At 38.7% G+C, this 18,172-nt stretch overlaps 1 long non-coding RNA gene across 4 annotated transcripts; it reads right to left on the minus strand.

The window, feature by feature from the left end:
* Positions 1–4,571: 4,571 nt before the first annotated feature.
* On the minus strand, positions 4,572–7,757 carry LOC109206209. Of its 4 annotated transcripts, none has more exons than XR_002064805.1 (5): positions 7,594–7,757; positions 6,925–7,175; positions 5,101–6,859; positions 4,939–5,000; positions 4,572–4,849 (listed from the first exon to the last, which is right to left on the minus strand). It is a non-coding gene; the product is annotated as an uncharacterized LOC109206209 (long non-coding RNA). The 4 variants fall into 4 exon arrangements; XR_002064804.1 differs by having other exon boundaries at positions 5,101–5,780; positions 5,939–7,175; XR_002064802.1 differs by having other exon boundaries at positions 5,101–7,175.
* Positions 7,758–18,172: the final 10,415 nt, after the last annotated feature.

An 18,172-nucleotide genomic window follows, 5' to 3' on the forward strand; every position in this document is an offset into this window, starting at 1 on the left:
CATTGTAAAATTGTTATGTTGGTGCCCCTTAAAAGTTTTTTTGGGGATATGTTTCTTAAGGTTAAGGGCGTTCCATGGCTACTATGCAGCAGCCAAAGTATTTTTTATACGAAGTTCAAGTAGTTGCAACTGTAACAAAGAAAACGGAAAAGGGTAGAGTACAAATAAAAGACTTGTTTTAAGCCGTTTGATATTCTTGTTTCTTGATATTCATGTTGGTAAATCTTTTCTCCTAATTAGTTGGGGAGAAATTCAAAAATAGCTAGATTTACAAGTGGTCATTCAAAAATAGCCACAGATCCAAAAGCAGTTGAAAGTAAGCCACTTTGCATGTAAAGATAAATCTGAACGAAAATACTGTTCAAAATCCGGAAACTCCAGCATAATATACTGGATTTCCAGCATAATATATTGGACTTCCAGTATAATATGCTGGAAGTTCATACACAGGTGCTCCGATCTCCAGTATATTATGCTGGAACTTTCCGCGTGTTGGAGTTCCAGCAAAATGTGCTGGAAATTCATACGCAGGTGCACCGATCTCCAGTATATTATGCTGGAACTTTTCGTGTTGCAGCAAAATAGTGGCTATTTTCAATGACTTTGCAAACGCTGGCTATTTTTGATTGACCAATCCGAAAACTGGCTAGCCCGTGCTATTTTTACTATTAGTTGGTTTCAATTGCCAGAGAAATTTTATTCTGTAGGAGACTCACTTATTATGTGGTAGACACAACTTATTTGAGACTCCTTTGGAACTTTGCCACGTGGATTTTGGGTCCCATTTTCCATAAAAATTTGCCTACTCCCTGCCCTTGCCCTTTTACTCTCTCCTATTCCAAATTTCTGCAACTTCTTAACTCAATGTTCCATCTACCAGACTTCATTGTTTTCTATTCATTCTCTAATTTTTCAAAGACACTCAAAAGTCAAGCGCATAAAACACTTTAAAAAAGAGAGAAAAAATCAGAAAGGAAAAAAACTTAAAGCACCAATAATGTTGAAATATAATTAAGTTTTAGCACTGTCCATGAAACCAACAAATGCAGACACAACATTTATCATCTTTATTTTCTCCCTATTTCCCTCTGTTTTTTTTGTTCTAATTCCTCTGTCCTCTTTCTCTATGAAAATAATGAAAAGGTGTAGAACAATACATCTAAAAAAAATTCAAATAAGATTGGTAGAGTATTACGAAGCTATATTTTGTTTTAATTTTGATTTCACTGTTAGGGAGAGCTAGAGTAAAAAAAATCGGATTTTTCCTCTCAACAAACATCTTTTTTTTCTAAAATAATTCTGCAGCAATTTGACTTTATTTGGGTTAAGTTTCTCAAAATCTACGCGAGAGAGACTCGCAAGGTCCCAACTAAAATAAAAGTACATAAGTAGTCCATAGAATGTGGAGCTCACTGCTACAGACCCATCGAATAGGTCTGTTGGGAGGAGAAAGATGAAGTGTTAAGAAAAAAGAAAAGAACTAAGAAAGAGAAAAAGGGTGGAGTATTTGCCTAAGAAATTACATGGAAGGAGAAGAAGTTAAATAAATGGCCCACAATTTACACATGTCACTAAATAAGAGCCTCATACAAGTATTACATGACATATGAGACTCAAACTAAAATTTCTCCAATTGCCATGAATAAAAGTCATTCTTGATGTCATTATCAGAATTTCTTGTTTAGAGTTATATAAGAAGCTAGCAAACAATTAGTTGATCCAACAAGTGTTTTACTTATTCTTTGAAGAATAATTATTTGGAACATGCAGTGACACTGCTTAGATATTAACCTCCAAAGAAAAGCACAAGTGTGATGTGACCATGATTATTGCAGCTAATATGTCTACTTTATATTCTCCTGTTTTGATGTCAGAAAATTGCATATTTTTTCTAGTCAATTGATATAACAGGCTATGTTACTAGTAAGCAAAAAAATGGGCAACAGATGGCCATCACCAATGGTTCCTTCAATAATTGTTGGGTTTCTTAGTCTGCTATTTTTTGGCCAACAATTTCTAGCATAGGTGGAGGTGCCACAATTCTTCTTCTAACATTATTATTTCCTGTCTCCTTGACATTTGTTGTATACTTGCTGTCAATTTTTATTCCTATACAAAATATACTATCATCTTCTACATATTGGGAAGGCAGTACTGGTTCTGTTGCATATGATGGAGAAGGTTTGTTTGGGTTAGGGACTATGCTCCTAGTTATCCTCTTCTTCGTTTTGTACAATCTGATGGGATAAATTTACTCTTCTTTTTTAATAAGATGATATACATATCACTTGTCAGAAGAAAATAAATTTGTACTGTGACTTGTAAAAAGGCTAGTTTACAGTAGTAATATATAAAGAAAATGTTATGCTCAAAAGTAGCTTGTTTACTTTATTTTCTTCTGGATTGTTACAATTATTCTGCAAACAAAAAAAAGATGCTCTTGGATGTTTGAGTCCAAATATATATTCTGCAAATTTTAGGCAAGGGCATCGACCTATGGTAATTAAAAAAAATTGATATCTCATTTTCAAACTGTTTACCGTGAAAATGGTAATTACAATTAGATTTGATTTTGTGGTTCTAAAAATACGTGATTTATTTCTATGCTAGCTGTTAAGCAGTAGATGCTAGGTGTGAGACGAAAAAATAAGGTAAGAGTTTGAAGATGGTGCATCAAGCAAACCGAGTAGCTGAGAATCGGGGCCTCGAGATGGCTTGTGCGGGGCCTCGAGGTCGAGCCAGGCGTTGGGCTCTGAGCAGTCGATGGAGAACTAACAGTTCTAAGGGCCTTGATGAGGGCTCTTTATGATCAATAATGAGTAATAAATGAAGAACAATTAATGGAACACAATAAAGGCAAGCAATAAATGTAAGTAATAAGATCAAAGGAGAATATGTTTAAGTTAGAGAGCAGAGAATGTTCTTTTTTCTTGTATTCAATATCATGCGGTGTCCCTTGCTTACAAAATGACAAGGATCCCCTTTATATATCAGAGAAAATCCCAACATGGTACAAATGCATTTATTACAAAGATACGCGGCTGATACAGCCATTTAATGCCACGGTACGAGCTCGTAATAGCCTAGTAGACTTGGTCAGCTTTAATCAAGTGCCTTGGGAACTTCCCGTTTTGCCATCATAACCACCGATTTATACTGCCCGAGGTCGAGCGCTGAGAGCCCTCGGGGTCGAACCTCGAGCAGAGCTTCGAGCTTCCTGGATACATGCTTATGAAGCGTCATAATGGCCATAAAATCGGACCCTCTGATTTTTACCATATACGGATAGTCCCCGCTTTTCTTAGAATGAAAGTGATAAGAAACGGTCTTGAATTCTTGACTTTCTTGAACATCTTGTGATGACGTCATGCTTGTGACATCAGTTTTCCAAGTGACTGAAAACATCCTATCAATCCATTTTCAGAAACATTCATTACACTGCCGGTTCATTCTCCCAAAAGCGGTGATTTTGCCGCCGATCCGTTTTCCAAAAAGCATTGATTGCGCCTGTCGATACGTTTCCCAAAGGTATTGATTGCGCCGTCGATTATGCAACTGCCTTTCTATAAATAGGAGGTTTCTTGAACCTAAACTCCATTCAGTCATTTCTCAACAATCTTTATCCCTTTTCTTCTCTTCTTCCTCATCCAAGCTCTATTTTCCATGGTTCAAGACTGTGATAGTAAGATCGTACAACAGCGGTTTTGCCGTTATGCCATCGCTCTCTTTCACAGCTCTTCCCTACTGAGTGGGATCGTACTGGTTTGTTGTCGCTGTCGTTGTTGTTGGCCCGAAATAATGAGAGAGGGGCTTCAAATTGTTCCCGCATTAGAGGACGTGTGGTCCTTGAACTGCTGCTCATCTCCCTTAACTTCAACCTGGTGTGGCTATCGCGCCCCTTTTTTCCTTCGCGAAGTTCGGGTTTCGACATTCATGGGGGAACAACTCGTTTCCTTTTGGGAATTGGGTATTTGAAGAGTCGCCACCTAACGGATTATGGTGCGTTAGGGCACCTAGAGCGATTAATTCATGTAACTAGTTTACATTACCAGAGATTAGGGTAAGGGCTCGAAATAACCTTGAGGGGAAGGTGTTAGGCACCCCTCGCGGTCCACAACGGTGGGTCCCGACCGAACTTAAAACTATGTGAATTAGTCAATTAACAAGTAAACAGTTTTAACACATATTTGCAAATAAAGTAGTTTTCCCCATCTAAATACATATATGGTCAAGGAAATTCAGATAATGAAAGTAAGAGAGGTTTGGACTAGGGGTGTTCATCGGTTGGTACGGTATGGTATTTAGATAATTCGGTTCGGTATTTTTGATATTCGATTTCCTAAAATGCTATACCAATACCGTACCTAATTAAATTCGGTATGGTTCGGCTTTTTGCCTTTCGGTTTCGGTTTATTCGGTACGGTAATTTTGGTTGTTCGGCTCTAAAGCAACTTTTTGAACGTAATATTTAGGGGAGAAAAACGCCTTAACTAGCTAGCAAAATTAAAATTATAACTAGCCAATAAAATCAATTTTATGAATGCAGCAACACTACACATCATATATGAGACTTCTATAAAGAGGAGCATAAGATTAGAATAATGTTTACAAACTTCATCAATATGTAAATATGTCTGCTCTAAAGCTCTAACTTGCATCATCATAAAGAATGCACCAGACACCAGTAAGCTTCTCAAAATGTGACCAAAATAAGTATTTCACAAGTGTTGTTTACAGAAACCATTCTGTATAACATCCATTAACCACATAGACAAAAATAGGTGGTGCACAGGCTTTAACAAAATAACATGGAACTAGATTTCTCCTGAAGCTCTCTGGTAACTTCGTGCTGCAAGGATGGCAGGATATTTAAAATTAATCCAATATCTAACAACATAAATTGATGACATTTATCAACCAAATAAAAGCTAGACTTACCATATATGTTGCAATTAACAACTATACATCAACGATGCAAGGCTCTGCTCCATTGGGCAAGCCTACAGAGAATTCAAGGTAATTTGTTATGCAATATGAACAATAAACTAATTGCAATTTGCAAATATCAATATAGAGTGCATACAAATAAAATATTCTTACCAAGTTCAAATTGCACGAGATAATCTATATCTTCCTCAACTCTAACAGGAAGTAATTCATTTCGAAGCCAATCTTGACAACACACAAGAGCTTGTACTAATTTGGGAGTCAGTGAGCTCCTAAAACAATCAAGAATACGGCCTCCCGTACTAAAAGCACTCTTTGATGCCACACTAGACACATGAATTGCCAAAGCATCATGAGCAATCTCGGCAACATTGGAAATCTAGGTTTGTTCACTTTCCACCAAAGCAAGATATCAAAACCATCACCTCCATCATCACATTCTTCATCTAGATACTTCTCTAACTCTGTTTTAGCATCTGAATTTCCATTTTCAGCTTTGTGCCTCTTGTATTGTTGTGAAAATGTTGCCTTTGAAGTTTTAGATTGAGTTCCATGACTACTTGCACTTGACGTCTGTGAGGAGCTACTTGATGTAGAAGATGAAGCATGATCGTTTTTTGAGTGTTTCTTTGCATACTCATTAAACAAAGAAGTCATGTAGCTTTCCACTTCTCCTACTATATTTTTTCTTGTTTCTTCCCCGAACATGCTCACAAGTGCATAAGTAACATACTCAAACTTATGGCGCGGATCCAAAATACACGCAATAAAGATCATCTTATTCATCTTTTCTGGAGTACCCCAATACTTGTCAAATTTTTCTTTCATCTTTCCTGCCATTGAACTCAAGTCAACGTTATCTTCTGCTATCAAACTTTTTGAAATTATAATGAAGTTCACATATTTCAACAAAATGAACATTTGATGTAACATAAAGTGAACCAGAGATCTTCAAGGTAAGTACAAAAAAAAAAGTTTCAAGAAATCTCACCATGAGCCTCACACTTTCTCAATCAGAACTTACAAGTGAACCTACTGATTTTCCATCTTCACACACATGAGTAAGAAGATAATGCAACAGTCCATGATCAAGAGTACCATAACTTGCAAATGCATGCTCGAATTCTTTTGCCACATTTAACATCAAGTAGGTGGAGTTCCACCTAGTAGGAACATCCAAACATAGTGATTTCTTACATGCAATCTTTTCAATTTCACAACATTCTTTAAACTTTTTCCACCTCGCAGGAGATTGCCTAATATATCTTACTGCTTGTCTAACGCGTTTCACAGAATCACCCACTTCTTTCAAACCATTCTGAACAACAAGATTGAGGATGTGAGCCATACATCTCATATGGAGGTGTTTACCCTCCATCAAATTAGTTCCCCATTTGGTAAGTTGCTTAGACAACTCTTTCATTGTGACATCATTTGAACTTGCGTTATCATTTTAACAGTGAAGATCTTATCTAAACCCCAATCAAGCAAACACTTAGCAATAACATTTACTATATCATCACCTTTATGACTAGTAATTGGACAAAGTTTATTATTTTTTTGTGCATCTTCCAATCCTTGTCGATAAAGTGAGCCATAATGCATATATAATTGATCTGTTGTAATGAGGTCCATGTATCTGTAGTAAGACAAACTCTTTGTTTTGTTTCTTTGAAAAGTTTCTTGAGTTTCTGTTTCTCTTCACCATAAAGCTCAAAACAATCCCTAGTCACTGTATGACGGGAAGGAACCCGAAATTGAGGACATAAAGAACTCACAAAGTTCTTAAAACCTTTTTTTTCAACATGGCTAAAAGGTTGCTCATCAAGAATTATCATTTTAGCTAAAGCCCTTCTGCAAAGTTCTTGATCAAATTTCCAAGAGACGGGAATTCCCACATCCTTTTTACCACCTGAAATTGGTTGAAAGCCTATCAATCTTTGATTTGTTTCAACATTATAGGGAAATTTCACTCACCTGCTCATATGACCTTTCAATCCCGACGTGCCATTTTTGATATTAAAATCTTCCTTCGTAAAATCACAGTATTTACATTTTACAATTGTTACCCCATTAGGACCATCAACCAGCTTTTGAAAGTGTTCCCACACAACAGATCTTTCTTTCATGCCTTTCCTTTTATTGCTTAAAACTGAATCAACTTCACTTGTAGCTGTGGTTTCATTTGAACCTCCATTTTCACCTATTTTACTTTGAATCTCTGCCATCTGTGAAGATAAAAAGTAAAACATGAAGGAATGATGTACCAAAAGTAAAACATGAAGCATATGACATATATATAAGAGCAAAGAAACGATAATCTACCACCAAAAGAACATAAAAAATAATGTATCAGAACTCAATTTTACTACAATATTGCAATTACCTTTGTCTTCTTTCAGTAATTTTGATTGTACCAAAAACCATAACCCACTTGTGCACATCTTCTTTCAATAATAACTTACCAAACATATAAAGAGCAAGAGATGAACACACAAAAAAGGAGCAGAAGATTGATTGAGAGAGAGAGAGAGAGAGAGAGAGAGAGAGAGAGAGAGAGAGAGAGAGAGAGATGAAACAGAGAAGAGGAGAAAAATACAGATAGCTAGATAGAGNACGGGGGGGGGGGGGGGATCGAGATCGTACCTACTGCGAACCGCGAGAGAAGGCAAAAGCTAGAAGCCAGGCGCAACTTACAGCGAGAGAGCTGGAGAGATTTGTCTATGGTCTATCTAAGTTGAAGTAAGGTTTGAAAATGGTGGATTTTAGATTTCTAAACCTAAAACTAAATGGGGAAACGACTGGGTGTAAGCAGGTAACCAAAAAATGGGGGGAAGGTACGTATAGTGAAAATAAAAGGTGGGAAATATTTAAAAAAAAATAACTAAGAATAAAGGGAAGTAAAATTTTACAACTTTTATATTTATGTTATAAATAATATAATATATATTATGTAATTTAGTAAATATTTCGGTACGGTATCGGTATTTAAAAAAAATACCAAATATCATACCTAATACCAAACATTTTTAAAATTTAAACCAAATACCATACCAAAATATCAAATACCAAATACCAAAAATTTCAGTTTCGGTATGGTAATTCGGTATTTACCAAATTATGCACATCCCTAGTTTGGACAGCTTACACATGTATATGTAAAGGAAAAGAAGTTTAGAGAATTTAAACACATATGGGAATTGGGAAAGGGAAGTCCTAAGTCAATTAGCCTACAAGATCAATCTGTGCAATGCCCGGTAATCCTCCTCAACTAGAGGGGCTACACGTGACATTAGCGCGCAGGTCATCATAATCTTTTACTACCCATTACCCTCCCTTTAGTGGTTATATAAGCGAGTTTAATTAAAGATCCCTAAGCGTGTTGTTACCCGTCCCTTCCTTGTGGTCCTGGAGGAGTTTAAGACCTCTAAATCCGGGGCAGCTCTAGACAGCCTAAGGCGTTTAAAAGGGAAAATCTAGGCGACAAGCAAAGAACATATAGGACAATCAAATAGGGAAAAGCAGTTAAGGCTCATGTTTACCTCCACATATACATAGCAAATAAATAGCACGTCTCAAACAACTGATTTTGAATAAGTTCAGAAAGCCTAGGAGCATGATATCTAGATGAACATCACAAAACAGAACGTGCAGCGTTTGTTTTAAGGGAAGCGACAGAATCCTAACCCGTTTTGCCTACTGGTTTTATAGCCTGTTAAACCTGGATAATTTTACACATAAACAGAACTGGTTTCACAATTATTTAACGTCCTAAGGCTTGCCTAAGTGTGTATATGCAGTCACGAATCTGGGAAACAGTTTGAAGTTCTTTTATCCTATAGGCATGCTTATCTGCAGATCATAACAGGTGACTTATCAATTGTGTTTAGAGGCATGATACCTATGCGTGAGTCTGTTTTAAACCCTTTCATAGACAGCTATTGATTTAATAGACGTGGTTCAAACAGATGCAAATAGAACTTCTAAGAGCATGGTATCTAATGCATGACAATTTTTATTAAGATTATTTAATAGCAGGGTACCTATGTGACAGAACTTGCGAAGAATCAGGAATTAAACGTGCAACATGCTGAAACAGTGAGCGGGAAGGCCCTAAAGACAGGATATCTAATGCACAAGTTCAACACGGTTCCAATGAGCACATCAATCCTAGAAACATGGATTCTAATGCAGAATATAAAGCCTATAGCTTGCTTTCTACCCGATTTTACCCACAACATCACACAACTAGCCTCCTTTTATTAGTTACCCAAGTTTCTATTTACAAATAATTATTAGAGACTAGAATTGCATAAATTACACAAAAGAAATGTAGAGTAATACCATAGGGATCCTGAAGCAGGCCCAAAAATAAACCTGGGAATACCAGGCCTTCAATGTAGTCTCAAATGCTCAGAAGTTCCATGGACAACAAGTGTCTAGGTGTGTCAGAGTTCCCTAAGGACCTCAAGGATCCCGGACAGTGCTCACACCAAGACCTTTCTCAAGTAAAGACTGATTATGTGCAGTGTGGAAGAGCCAACCCTGATATGCCAGAGTTCAGAGAGATCTCAAGAATCCCTAGGCAGTACACATACCAGAGGGGCAGAACTTAATAACCTAAGAGTAAGTGAGAGTTCTTGAAAAGACTTAGTGAAAACAATGTGGAGATAACTTCTTAGGAGTAAAAGATCTTCTGGAATAGACCAGTTTTAAGAAAAATGCTGGGAATAAAACCAGTTTTAGAAGAAAACATTTTGAAAATAGTTCAGAGAAGAGCAAATTCAGTAGATAGTCAATAGATCATAGAGGGTTCAGTTCCACAGACACTTTAGCAAACATATTTGCACACAGGGGTGAAAAGGGATTGGGAACACATGGTGATCTTATTGAAGGTGCATGAATGGGGTGCAGGGAGACAGGCAGGCAGTAATATATATAGACACTTATAGCCTTAACAAATTAACCAGGATAGCAGGCAACTAAACATGGAGCAAAGATATAGAGGATGGAATCAGGTACACAAGCAGGATTAACCATAGGCATAAGTAACCAACATGATCACACAACTAAGCATAAGTCAAACAGGCTGTTCAAGCATCAGATAAACATGTGAAGTGCAAGCATATTAGTTGCACATAAAGCAGGGCAGAATTTTAGGCATGCTTGAACAAAGAAAGTAAATAAGAGAGTAGGTCAAATTCATAACCGATGAACTAATGCAGGGATGCAACACATAGAGTTTGGGTGTCAAATGTAATTAGAGACATACCGGTTGAGGGAAAAGAGTGCAGAATATAGAGCAAGTGGTCTCACTGTCTAGCCTTGGCTAGACCCAAAATAGCACAAGTAACACAAGTAGCAAAGAAGGAGAATGGTTTGAGTGTGTGTGTGTATTGTGAACTGATCTCTTTTCGAGAACCAGAACAATGGGGGTTTTATAGTATGCAATAGAGTAAGACACATAAGGTAATGAGCCAATCATATGCACATAAGGTATGGAAATCAATTAACAATTAGTCATGACTCGATTAAGGGGGCCAAAATCACACAAATGATATTTAATTTAAGGAAGTCTCACACGGAATCCCTCAGTAAATCAAAGCAGGGTTAATAAGGTAAGAAATAATCAAACAATCGATCAAATGAAGTCAGTCATGAACAAATTAGCCATAAAATCAGACTAGTATTACTTAATTTAAGGAAAATTGTATATGGAATCGATCAGTAATTAAGGGCTAGGTTAAATAAGGCAAGGAATAACTCCGAAATCAATTAGAAGTTGGTTATGAAAATCAAAGCATAAAATCAGGCTAGCAGCACCAATCCATAATTAAACATAAGGTAAGAAAGGTAAAATCTAATAAGGAAACACCGGTACTAAGGAAAGCCAATTTCAAGCCCTAATTTAGGTAAGTAAAATTAATTAACAATTAGTCGAAGGAGTTTAAGGCAAACGGGCAAAAGTAGCAAAATAATCGGTTAAATAATCAGAACTATAAGAGATTAGGCAGAAATACAGAAGCATATAGTAAACAAAAGTAAATAAGGAAACCATAATGAATACTCAGAGACGAAAACGTTTAAAAGTTAAATATTTGTAGAAAAACCCGTTGAAATCAAGACCCTAATCTTAGGGTAAACCAAAATTAGTTAGGAATAGTAATAGGGAAATATCAAAGGACATCGAGGTGGAACTACTGGAAAAAATTTAAAGAAGAAATACCAAAATAAACATGAAACCGTTTCAAATCTGAGAAAATCTGAACAGATTCAACCAAAAATTAGCCAGATTCATAAAATAAACAAAAGTTGACCCAGATCTGGTTTAAACCGGAGATTTGAAACCCTAAAATACGAAGGTATTCGTACTCACAAGTATTGGAATGAATATAGACGGCAATAGTCAAGACATGAAAGATCTTGAACCAGGTCTGGCTCGATCTTGGCCAGATTTGCTTTGCCATGTTAGGAAGCAACTAAATAGTGTCGTAGACGAGTAACCAACGGTAAAGAGAGACCAATAATGTAAGGGAATCCATAACTGATTCCATTTTAGGTTGGAATCATAGGAGATAACAGGTGATGGTGCTAGGATTACTAGAATTTAGAGATGGTGAGAGATGAGAGCATATGAGGGCGGCGATCTAGAAGGAATGGGTAGGGTTAGGGATTTTGTTATATGAAAAGTGATTGGTTGATTTAGGGCCGTTGATCTGACTGAGAATCAACGGCCAGGGTTAAATGTTAGGTGGGGGGGGGGTTTAAAATTAAAAGGGTGTTTGGGTCTGTGTTTGGGTTGGACGGGTATGGGTAATTGGACTAGGCTAGGTTTGAAATTGGGTATTTTCTAGGGCTAATATTTAAATACCAATTAATTTAGTAAAATAATTTTATAAATAATTTATAAATGATAAAAATGTGATTTGTGCATGAAAAATTTTAAAATACTTACTTAATATTGTAAAAATAAGAAAAGTCATTCTTCTGTATGGATATATTAATTGTGCATATATATAGGCTATTATTGTAAAAATATGCAATTCTAAGCCTAACAATGCAAATGTGATTATAAAAAAAATAAAATTAAAATATTTAAGCACTATTGGGCATAAACAATGATGAATTTAGATAATTAAATCTTATAAAAATAATATGAGGAATAGTTATCGAATATTTGTATAAAGATACAGAAATAAATTGTTTTAACCCTTTAAAAATTAATAGAAAATAATTAAAAATGGTTGTAAATGTGTATGCAATATTTTGAAAGTTGTAATGCATATATATATGAAGGAAAAATTGGGTATCAACAGCTGCCCTCTTCCCGGGAAGGATGAAAGAGCTTTTCGGGTAAAGAAATGATGGCCAATTTTTGACCAAATAGAATGTTTTGAAAGTTAGAGCGCGGACTCCGGTTTTTTTGAGCTGCCTACATAACCCTGGTTAACAGGAATCAGGCCAGGAATATACCGATGAAGTCATTACAAGAATGGACACGATATTTCGAGATGGGTGAAAGAGTGATTATGGTGAATGGTCAAGTGTTTGAGAAGTTGAAGGAACTGGAGCGAGTTGTCCATGATGGGCTAGCGGTTGCTTAATTGTCACCTGCAAGTAAAGAGATGCTACGAACATGCATTTGTTTGCGAAAATTTATAACATGATGCAGATTCCCTTTTGGACCATGAAAATGTGTCTTCGGGCGGTTAAGGATGACGTTCTCAGACCAATGATTTCCTGGGCCTTGAATTGTTCAGTGAGGATTTCGTAGGCCATTGAAATGGTGTTCTCGGGCCATGAAGATGTACCTCCGAACCATGACGCCTTTGAATAATGATATGCAATTTGAGAAAATCCTCAGGCCATGGCATGGTGTCTTCCGGCTTATGAGGATGATGCTTTAGACTATGATGCCTTTGGACAGATTGGCGATATTTCAGCCCATCGAGATCAATAATAAGGAATGTTGACAAACAAGGCTTATTCTTGCGAAATGAGGGCAATCTTTCCGACAGAAAGAGCAAATAGATAGTTACCGGGACAGAGGCAACATTTATGCAAGGAGGAACGGGGCTTAGTTCCCTGTGCAAAATGGAAGGCATGTGCTCAGCCTTATGCAGAATGGATGCAGGCTTAGCTTTCAACGATGGAGACAGAGCTTAGTCTCATGCAGGTGCGGGACAGGGCTTAGTCTCATGCAAATGGAAGGTAGTGCTTAGCCTTATGCAGAATGGAGGCAGGGCTTAGCCTCATGCAGATGGAGACAGAGCTTAGTCTCATGCAAGATGCGGGACAGGGCTTAGTCCCATGCAAATGGAAGGGCGGGGCTTAGCCTTGTGCAAATATGGAGGCAGGGATTAGCCCTCATGCAGGGTTTGGGCCAGGGCTTAGTCCCATGTGAATGGAAGGCAGTGATTATCCTTATGCAGAATGGAGGCAGGCTTAGCCTCATGCAGATGGAGACAGAGCTTAGTCTCATGCGGGACAGGGCTTAGTCCCATGCAAATGGAAGGCAGGGCTTAGCCTTATAGAATGGAGGCAGGGCTTAGCCTCATGCAGACGGAGACAGAGCTTTAGTCTCTTGCAGGATGCGGGACAAGGCTTAGTCCCATGCCAAATGGAAGGCAGTGCTTAGACTTAATGCAGAATGGAGGCAGGGCTTAGCCTCATGCAATATGGAGGCAGGGATTAGCCTCATTGCAGGGTTTGGGACAGGGCCCTTAGTCCATGCAAAGAACAAATAGCAAATAAGGTAGAATGTTTCTTAGTTGGGATACGTTCAGTGTCTGGTGGCTCGTTCGATAGTGATTTTGCTTCGTGTATATATGTTTGTGAATGTTATCGCTAACGTCGATGTGTCTGCGCTCAAAGAAAAATTGTAAGTTTTGTAAAGGGAGGTTGGTTCGTGCCTTTGTCTGCTGGCCTTGCTATGCCCGTCCGGAGGCCTCGTTTTGAGTTTCCCTGGGTAAAACCTGACTGTTACGAAAATAGAGTTTTCGAAAATATGCAATTATGATAAAAATAGAGTCATTTCAGAAACATATTGAAATATACAGTAATTTTAAATGAACTAGTGACTGTAAACAATTTCAGAGACATTGGCGGCTTCTCATGTTAGAATTTGAGGGTCCTCCTCAAAATTCTGCCCTAGTTTGGTAGATGATCCTTTGGCCGTTTGCGGATAACGAGCTTGTTGAACCTCCTTCGGATTTTGAGAATCCTTCTCAAACTCTGCCCCAGTTTTCTTAACCGATTTTGACTGTCTGCATATGTTGACGTCGGCAGGACTTGCTCCGAATTTGAGGGTCCTCCTCAAAATTCTGCCCAGTTTCTGATCTTGGGGGGGGGGGGGGGAATGGAAATTTTATTATGATATGACCGAACCCACAGGGCTTCCTACATATCCCTCTTAAACAGGAATCAGGTCAAGATAGTTCAATTACATCATGTGAATGTGAAACATCTAAGCATAATATCTTTTAAATGCGTCTGAATTGATTGGTTTTGGCCAAACTTTCTCGTCCATTTCTGCAAGTATGAGTGCCCCTCCTGTTAGCACCTTGTGAACCATTGTAAGGACCTTGCCAGTTGGGAGAGAATTTCCCTTTGGCTTCATCTTGAGTGGAAGATCTTCTTCGCACCAGCTTTCCTGTGTAAATTGCCTTAGTTTGACCCTTTTGTTGAAAGCTCTGGACATTCTGTTTATGATAAAGCTGATCATGACATACTGCGTTTATTCTTTTCCCATCTATAAGGGCCAATTCTTCGTAGCGATTCCTTATCATTCTGCATCGCTGAGTCGGCTTCTTCTATGATCCTTTAAAAGGGAGACCTCTACCTCGGCTGGGATGACAGCTTCGGTACATAAACCAGCATGTAGGGATTGCCCCGGTGATGTATGAACTGTAGTGCGGTATCCCAACTAAGCAAAGGGTAGCTTCTGGTTCCATTCTTGTGGTTTTCTACCATCTTCCTTAGTATATTCCTTGATGTTTTTGTTGGCGGCTTCTCTACGGCTCCATTCATCTTGAGGTCTGTACTCTGTGGAGTTATGTGCTTGATTTTGAAAGTTTCACACATGGCTTTATAAGATGAGATTGGCGGCATTATCAGTGATAATGGACTCGGAACTCCAAATCGACCAAACAATACGATCCATGACAAAGTCTGCGATGACTTTCTTGGTTACAGCTTTGTAGGATGCAGCCTCTACCCATTTCGTGAAGTAAGTCAATGGCTACTAGAATAAAATTGTGCCCGTTTGAAGCAGTGGGTCAATAGGATCGATGACATCCATTTCCCAAGCGGCGAATGGCCAAGGTGAGCTTGTTGCATTGAGCTCACTTGGCGGCACTTTTATTATATCGGATGCACTTGAAATCGGTAGCATTTGCGGACATACTGGACGCAGTCTGTCTCCATGGTCATCCAAAAGTAACCGGCCCTAAGTATCTTCTTGGCCAGGACAAAACCATTCATATGCGGGCCGCAAGGTCCCAACATGTATCTCCTCAAGTAGCTTAGAAGCCTCTTTTGCATCGACACATCTTAGCAATCCAATCAGGAGTTCTTCTGTACAATTTCCTCCGTTGTGAAAAAAGTGATTGGACAATCTCTGAAGTGTGCGTTTCCTGAGTTGGTTCGCACTCTCGGATACTCTCCTTTTCGCATACTCCTTGATTGTCATGGAACCAAGGTTTTCTATCCTCTCTTCCTCGAGTGAGCACAGTAAGCCGGCTGATTATGAATTCTCACTGGGATGGGATCAATGAATTCGTGTCCGAATGCCGTATCATAGATGACAAGGTGGCCAATGCGATCAGCAAACTCATTCTGAATTCTAGGACATGTCGAAAACTCTATTTTGCGAACCTCTTTCTCATTCCTGTACATGCTGCAGATATGGCAATATCTTAGAATTCTTGTGGCCTACTCTCCTTGTACTTGGAATCACATTACCAACAACTCTGAATATTCATGTCGATTGCCATATTAAGTCCTAGTATGCAGCTTCATACTCCGCCATGTTTGTGGTGTAGGGAAATCTGAGTTTAGCAGATACCGAATTAATGTTGAACCTGTTCTGATACCAAAAACTGCTCCCAATGCCCACTCCTTTGAAATTTGCAGCTCCATCGAAAGAACATCTCCAACCGTCGTATGCTTCGGTAATGTCCTCTCCTACGAATGACACCTCTTCATTAGGGAAAATACATTTTTAGGGGTTGTATTCTCCTCCATCGGATTTTCGGCAAGATGTCTGCCAATGCCTTGTCCTTTGACCGCCTTTTGAGTTAACGTAGACGATATCGAACTCACTCAACAGTATCTTCCACTTGGCTAACTTCCCTGTTGGCATGGGTTTCTGAAAATATGTACTTCAAAGGGTCCATTCTGATATGAGGTATGTGGTATAGGTGCAGAAGTAATGCCTCAACTTCTGGCTATCCTGGTCAAAGTACAACAAGTGCGTTCCAACAGAGAGTATTGTGCTTCATAAGGTGTGAATTTCTTACTAGGTTAGTATATGCTTGCTCCTTTCTCCCTGTCTCATCATGTTGTCCCAAAACACATCCGAAGGCTCCATGTAATACGGATATAGATAGAGTAGCAAAGGCCGTCCTGGTTCTGGCGGATCAAACGGTGGTGTGGACAGGTTACTCCTTGATTTTGTCGAAAGCCTTCTGACAATCCTCGGTCCAGCTTGTTTCGGCATCTTTCCTCAGCATCTTGAAGATGGGTTCACATATGACTGTAAGATCTGTACTATGAACGACTGATATAGTTGAGACGTCCTAGAAGCTCATCACGTCCTGTTTGCCCCTAGGTGGCGGTAACTCTTAATAGCACTTAACTTTAGACGGTCCAGCCCGATCCCTCGACGACTGATAATGAATCCTAGTAGCTTTCCTGCGGGAACCCCGAATGCACACTTTGCGGGGTTCATTTCAAGTTGTACCTTCTTAACCTGTCAAAAATAACTTTCTTCAAGTCCGCTATGTGATCCGTGGCCCTCTTGGATTTGATAATGACGTCGTCACACATACACCTCCATTTCTTTGTGTATCATATCATGGATGATGGTTGTCATGGCCCTTCATGTAAGCTGCCCCAGCATTCTTTAGACAAATGACAATCATTTTGTAATAGTAATACCCTCATGGTGTAATAAAAGCTATTTTCTATACGTCTCTTCGTCCATCAAGATCTGGTGATAACCCGCGAAGCAATCTACAAAGGATTGGAGCTCATGTTTGGCGCAATTGTCGATCAGGATGTGTATATTTAGCAGTGGAAGTCGTTCCTTATGGACTTGCTCTTTAAGTCTCGATAGTCAACACATACTTTGACTTTACCCATCTTTCTGTCGGAATGACTGGCACAATGTTGCTAACCAGGTTGGGTACTCACCAACCACCTGAGGATTTGGCTTTGATCTGCTTAGTAACTCCCCTTGATTTCAAGCTCATATCTGTTTGAAACTTCCTTCCTTCTACTTCACTGGCGGACAACATGGATTAGTAGGCAACTTCGTGAGCCACTTGGACGTGCTCAAACCCAGGTCATGGTCATCATATGACACAGCGAAAATGTCCTCATACTCCGTTTAAAGAAACGAAATGTACCCTCTTTCCTGTCGTGATTTAGTAATGCTGATGCAGTTATCCCTCCTGAGGGTCTCGCGTCTCCCAATTTACTGCCCTCGGTTTCGAAGTGATTTAGGCTTATTCTCAAAGTTTTAATCTCCCCTAACAAACTTCCGTCAGGTATTTCATCTTCTCTCAACTGAATTACTATCCCCATATTCCGTTCCCTTTACATTGTCACAGTCACGCGTCATCAGGAAAAGTAATAATAATAGAAAAAAAAGTTGTAGAGATAATAAAATGAATAATAAAGAGCAATGCAATTAATTAAAACTGGAAAAAAAATCATCCAAGAACAAGTACAGCTCGATGACGAGCATTTATTTTGAAAAAAGTAAGTCTTTTAAAACAAGATTACTGAAAATCTTAGATGCCTAAATGGCTATAGAAATAAAAATCTGCCAAGTCTTCAGGGACTCGGTGGCCCGGAACGGTTGTGACAGCCCATCCTCGAGAACAAGCTCCTTTCTCCAAAAACATTCCGGCAATAGTGAGGCCTTCTTCCTCTCCGCTCCTCAAATTATTGCACTGCAATCCATTCTTCAGTCCTCTAAGAGAATAAAATTTTCTCACCC

Source organism: Nicotiana attenuata, unplaced genomic scaffold (genome assembly GCF_001879085.1).
Source record: "Nicotiana attenuata strain UT unplaced genomic scaffold, NIATTr2, whole genome shotgun sequence".
Taxonomy (NCBI): Eukaryota; Viridiplantae; Streptophyta; class Magnoliopsida; order Solanales; family Solanaceae; genus Nicotiana; species Nicotiana attenuata.